This window comes from Citrus sinensis, chromosome 2, assembly GCF_022201045.2.
Source record: "Citrus sinensis cultivar Valencia sweet orange chromosome 2, DVS_A1.0, whole genome shotgun sequence".
NCBI classification, from domain to species: Eukaryota; Viridiplantae; Streptophyta; class Magnoliopsida; order Sapindales; family Rutaceae; genus Citrus; species Citrus sinensis.
In genome coordinates this window covers 13,830,161-13,837,086 of record NC_068557.1, presented here as the reverse complement: position 1 = coordinate 13,837,086, position 6,926 = coordinate 13,830,161, and the positions used below count along the sequence as shown (strand labels likewise).

Here is a 6,926-nt window from a genome sequence, read left to right as displayed (position 1 = left end):
GATGCCATAACCAACCATCATCATGCAATATAGAAAAACATTTATCATGGATAGATACACAATCTATATCAATGGTATAAACATTAACACATCTATTTCCTACAAACTAAATCTTACCATCACATACATTCTCAATAACACATCTATTTTTATCAAAAACAACTTTATAACCCTTATCACAAAATTGACTAATGCTAAGTAAATTGTGTTTCAAATTTTCAAATAAATACACATTTTTAATAAGAGTAGAGGATACATTACCAACATTTCTGATACCAATAATTTTTCCTTTTGAGTTATCTCTAAAGGATATGTTTCCATCATTTTCAATCTTGGTAAAACTTGAAAACTAAGAGTAATTCCCTATCATGTGTCTTGAACATCCACTGTCCAAGTACCACTTATTTTTCTTTTTCTTTGATCCCTGCAAAAAATGTTTCTAAGTTTTAGGTACCCAAAATTTCTTGGGTCCTTGAGTGTTAGCAATGGTTCTTTTTGGAACCCAAATACATTCACATCATAAAATACATTTCTTTTCACTGGACATCTATTTTTCATGTGACCATCTTGATTACAATAATGACATACAACTTGATTATTAATGGAGGTACTCTTTAACAAATAATTCTTATAATACTTTTGTTTCAAAATTGGCTTATAGCCAATACTTGCTTTGTCAAATACACATCTTTTGTCCATTTGTGAATTTTAGCACAATTTCATTTAGCTCATTATTCTTCTTCTTAATCACTTCATTCTCTTTTATCAATTCATCAACATGTATTTTTCATGCTCATATGAAGTACTTTGTTTACCTTTAAAAGATGCAATCTTATGATGCAACATTTTATTTTCTAATTCTAATTCTTTTATCTTCTCATTCAAAGAATCATTACATTTTTGCATGACATCCTTTTCATTTGTAAGTTCTAATATTTTCTTTTTAAGACATGCATTCTTTTTATCAATTTTCATCCACTCATCATGTAATTCTTTAAAAGCATCATGTAATTCATCATATGTAGAAGATCACTTACCTCATCAAGTTCATCCAATGATTCTTCCCCGATCGCTATAAGAGCTAAATTTGTCATCTCTTGATGCTCTTCATCGTCACTCGTTTCCTCATCGCTATCATCCCATGTGGCTACCATTGCTTTCTTCTTGAGCTTGTTAAGAAGAGGACATTTCGATCGTATGTGTCCAGGCTTTTTGCATTCATAGCAAGTGATTCGCTCATTCTTCTCCTTTTGATTCTTGAAGTTTCTAAACTTTCTCCGCTCACTAGTTTTCTTGTAGAATTTTCTGAATCTTCTAGTTAGCATAGCCATCTCCTCATCATCCAGCTCGCTTTCTTCATCACTCCCATGTTTTGAAGCTTTGAAAGCAATGTTTTTCTTCTTCTCCTCATGCCCTTTTTCTATTGCCAAGTTTTCTTCATATGAAATGAGAGAGCCAATTAAATCATCAATAGGTAATGTATTTAAATTTTTGGCTTTCTCAATGGCAGTCATTTTAGGTCTCCATTCTTTTGGAAGTGACCTAATGATTTTCTTGACTTTCTTGCTATTCGAAAAAGTCTTTCCTAGAGTTCCTAGGGTGTTGACTATATGTGTAAATCGTGTATACATAGAATACACACTTTCATTTTTTTCCATTTGGAACAATTTATATTGACGAGTGTACCTACTGATTTTAGACTCTTTAACTTCATTTGTCCCTTCATAGAAAACCTCAAGTTTATTTCATATTTCTTGAGCACTCTCACAACTAGATACTCTACGAAATTCTTTCTTATCAAGAGCAAAAAACAGAGCATTCATTAGTTCAAAGTTTAAAGACATCTTTTTCTTTTCTAACTCACTCCATGGACTTGAAGGTTTTGGAATATCATTTCCTACTTCATTTTTAGTCATAGACATGAATGGACCATTATAAACAATTTCTCAAATTTCATAATTTAGGGCTTGCAAAAAAATTCTCATCCTAGTTTTCTAATATGGGTAATCATTACCATCAAAGAATGGTGGTCTAGTTGTGGACTGTCATTTCCTAAAGGTTGAATCATTTTGAGTTGCCGTGGATCTTTTACTCTAAACAGTTCAGTCCTAATAAGAGAACCTCGCTCTGATATCAAATGAAATACTATCTAAGCAACACAAGGGGGTGCATTGGGATTTTAAAAACTTATGCAAAAAAAACCACACAACAATTTGATCTATTGCCTTAATAAGAACATAAATAATAAATTTAATCAAGCACAATAATAAAATAGTAAGGGAAGAGAAAACAAACACTTGATTTTTGCATGGTTCGGTTAATTGTGCCTACATCAACACCTCCAAGCTCACAGGGCTTGAGGATTCCACTAAGCAAGCCTCCAAGGCTTCAACCACACTTACAATTGACTTCCAAGGTGTCAATAAACCTTTACAATAAGAGATTATCCCCAATCTCTTAACGTAAGTATATCCCAACACCAACACTTACAACCTTTCAATTTGATTTTAAAAAAGATTACAAAATAAATCTCTCACACACAATGCGTTTGATTACAAATGAAATTCTAAAGTGTAAGTAAATGAAATGTATACAAGAATTTAAAGCTCAATGAAAATTGTATGCTCAATAATTTACTCAATGATAATGTTGTGATCAACCCTTGTTTGAATTTGATTGAGATTATTTATAGTTGAAGTTGAAAACTAGCTATTATTGACTTTTTACTCGAAGTTGAATCGCCGTTAACTAGAAGTCAGATCACCATTTTGACTTGAGCAAGTGACCATTGGACAGATTTTCAAATTGTCGGATCACCGTTATCTTCCACTACCTACAAAGAACATGTTGGCTTATTGTTTTCAAGAAGTCGGTTTACTGTTAGTGTCCAGAGGTTAAACTTGAACTCTATTCTATGTCGGTTCGCCGTTATCAAGATGTCGGATCGCCGACAGTGTCCAAAAACTAAATCTCCAAGTATGTTTGATATCGGTTAGTCATTATCATAATGTCGAATTACCGACAGTATCAAGAAGGTATTTTAATAAGGACATGAAATTAAAAACCAAATTTCATAAAATCATTTCTCATTTAAGTTCAAACTTTTACCATTTCAAAATAACAATTTATTTAAAATGTATTAAAAAAATTTAAGCTTTTAAAGACTTAATCAATCTTAATAAAGTTTGTTATGATCAAAATCATTATTAAAGAAATATTCATGTTTACAGCTTTGCCACTGTATTTAGTGCCTATGGAGTATGAGATTGTGAAACTTCCTGGATCGTTCATCTTCTGCGGTATCTTGCTCTCAAGCATGCGACTGTACTCTTGTGTTAGAGCAACTGTTTCAAAATTTCCAAGTCTTCTTTTCCTTGTCAAAATATCCTTAAAAAATTTCGTATAATTCGATATTTACTCTAGAGCTTTCACAAAAGGCATATTGATATGTAGTTGTTTCAGCACTCCCAAGATTTTGTTGAACTGCTTGTCTTGTTACTATCTCTGGAACCTTTGAAGAAATGGTGGTGGGTGCCTAAATTGCTATGCTGTAGCAGGTTGTGTAGACTGCTTCTCTTTTGCCATGTTCTGAGCTGGTACTGTAGCATTTTTGTCCTCAGGAGTTAGATCATCATTTTTTGTAAATGTTGTAGCTGGGCTGGTCTCACTAGTGTGCTGTGAAGTGGAGAATTGTGGATCTTCTTCAATTTGAGTTTCTCTTTGGATTGAAATGGACTCAACTCTTCTTTTTGATACACTAACTGGACTATGAATAACCTTTCCAGATCTCAAATTAATCATTTTGTAGTACTCTTTCCCTTCTTTTTTTGCGTCTTTTGTGTTGCTGGGTAAACTGTTTTGAGGTCTGTTGCTTAATGTTGTAGCAAGCTATCTAATTTGATTTTCCAGGTTTCTCAAAGATACATCATGACTTTAGACAACCACTTCATTCTTCACAATATAATCCTTAATCAAAGCTTCAAAGGAGCTGAGTTGATCATTGTTGATGCTTCTTTGCCCTTGATTTTACTGATAATATCCTGGTGGTTGAATAGGTATGTTCTGTCCACTAGGTGTTGCTGTAGGCTGATTCTGGTTGCTCCATGAAAAGTTTAGGTGCTGCCTCCATCCAGGATTATAGATGTTTGAATACGGATTGCTTTGATTGTGTCTATTGAAATTGTCCACATAATTGACTGAAGCTGGATTCCCAGGACCTTTATCAAATAAGTGTCATTTTCTGCAATAAACACAAGAGACCTCGGCAACTTGGTTGACAGTTATTGGAGCAGTAGTCATAGCATTCACCATATTTGTTTACAAGGTTACTTGGGCTGACAATGTTGTCAAAGCGTCTATATTAGGAACCCTTGTTGTTCCTCTCGCTGCAGCTTGTCTTGTTGATGGCCACTGATAATTGTTGTTAGCAATTCTTTCTAAAATTTCATAGGCTTCATTATAGGATTTAGATAACAAGTCTCTATTTGTTGAAGTATTCACCATTAATCTAGTGCTTAAGTTGAGACCATTGTAAAAAGTTTCCACCTGTATGCAGCAAGGGATACTATGATGAGAACACCTTTTGAGTAGTTCTTTAAATATTTCCTATGTATCATAGAAGCTCTCGTCTCCAAGTTGATTGAAAGATGTAATCTCGTTCCTCAAATTTGCATTATTGGTCGGAGGGAAGTATTTCATCAAAAATTTATCAGCCAAGTCATTCCATATGGTGATAAAATCTGATGGTAGAGAATTCAACCATGCTCTTGCTCGATCTCTCAAAGAAAATGGGAAAAGTCTGAGCCTTAATGCTTCCTGTGATGCTCCAGCAATCTTGAAAGTATCATTCACTTCCAAAAATAGTTTAAGATGTAGATGATGATCTTCTGATGGCAGTCCATTAAATTGCCCCACTGTTTGCAGCATCTGAAACATCACTGGTTTAAACTCAAAATTGTCAACTTCAACGTCAGGTATAACTATTCCAGGATGTATGACTTGAGAGGTCGACACGGTATAGTCTTTAATAGCTCTATCTCTATCGTCTGCCATGTATATGATGTTGTTTCCTGGTTGTCCCTGATCATTTTGTCCATTCTGACCTTCTTGACCATTAATTGGTGTATTTCTCCAAGAGGTGTCAAGTTTTCCACATCTTTTAAGCCATCTGTTGAGTGCTAGAAAATGTATATTTATAAAGGAGAAACTTGCCATTTTGTACTCCAAGTCTCACTAACATCCATACTTTTATGTATTTAAGTCTCTTGTGATTAATTATGTGTTGTATTATAATTAAATATTTTATGTATTTTAGGGGCATCATGATCATTTCACAATGAACGAGAGATCAGACAGCAAAACGGACATCATTTTTGAACTCATGACAGTCGAAAACCTTAGGAGGAGCATAAAAGGAAAATGACATTTTTCACATGTACGATACTGTCCATGTTACTGTTCACGACACTATTCACATATACGGAACGTGACATGACATTGACTGATGAGGTGTCACGATCCTATTGGACTAAAATTCTTATGTACTGTTGATCGGTGACGTGGCAACATGTTAGTAGACTGAAAATCATGCGTACGGTACATGCATATACACGGAATTATTTATAACCAAACTGCGTCACTATTCAAGCCGCCTCACTGTTCATACCGCATTACTATTCAAACCACGTGGTCAAATCGCGTACTGTTGACATGTGGCGTAATCCTGAGCGTCTAAATTATTTTTAATCCGCTGGCCATGATTTACTCAGTGTATCTATAAAAAAAGGGCTCCCCCCTAATTTGACGCCCTTGAATTCATTTTTGAGCTGCATTTTCTGTAATTCCTTCCCCATCTTCTATTTTCTACGTATTTTAATAAATTTCTATTTTACCCCTAGTTCAATTATGAGTAGCTAATTTTCTTTCAAGTTTGGGTTGAAGGTGAAGTCTCAACATGTTCCATGAGCTTTATTTAGTAAATTTACTTTCTCTTCCCCTCTGATTTTTGTGGATGTTTTGACTTTTTATCGATAGATAGTAATAATCTTGTCTAGATACCACACTGGCTCAATCAGCTGCCTTGTGCAAGGTTATTACTATTTGGCATAATAAGCCCCTAGCACCATACTGATTAGAGTATGGTTCATGAGGAGTGGAAACCCCCCTCATGATTTAATTGACACTAATAAGGAATATTAAGCTCGTGGTGCATGTTAATACAGATCCAAATACCTAAGCGCTTCATTTTAATAGATTTCACTTCAAGTTATTTCTGCCATTTTAATTTAACTTTTAAGATAATTTAAATCACTTCCACCATAAATTGAATCACCTACTTAGAAAATTAAATCTACATATAATTAAAATCCACCTTCTCGTAGGATCAACACTCGTCACCATTGATTTATTCTACAATAGATTCGTGCACTTGCGAGTTCAATAAAATTTGCACAACAAGTTTTTAGCGCCGTTGCCGGGGAGGTAAGTTCTTTTAATTCGTAGAATTAATTTTTGTAAATAATTTTTTTATTTTCTTGTAATTTTTCTTATTAAATAAAAAAGAAAAAAAGTGAATCTGCATTTTGAGGTAAGGATTTCTTTTCTTTTTCTCTTCTTTAAAATTCTATAATTTAATTTTCAAATTATTTTTCTTTTATCTTTTTAACTTATTTTAATTTTAGTTAATTTATTTCACGTATTGTTTTAGTGTGTTCTCATAGTAAGGTTGTAACAGCGTGATAAAGTTAGTATCGTAATTTCTCCTTTTTTCTTTATTTTTATTAATTTTATTCTCATTTTTTGTGTTTATTGCATGCATGGTCGAAGGTCACAATTACCTAATCTTGAGCCCATAGACTTTGAACTTGAAAAAATACTTCGCACACACAAACACATTGCAATAAAAAATAAAATTAAAATGGATTTGC

General features: G+C 33.5%; 1 non-coding gene across 1 annotated transcript; it reads left to right on the top strand.

The window, feature by feature from the left end:
- The first annotated feature begins 4,561 nt into the window (after positions 1 to 4,561).
- Positions 4,562 to 4,668, top strand: LOC112495848 (small nucleolar RNA R71). The gene has a single exon (XR_003062224.1). It is a non-coding gene; the product is annotated as a small nucleolar RNA R71 (small nucleolar RNA).
- The last annotated feature ends 2,258 nt before the right edge of the window (positions 4,669 to 6,926 follow it).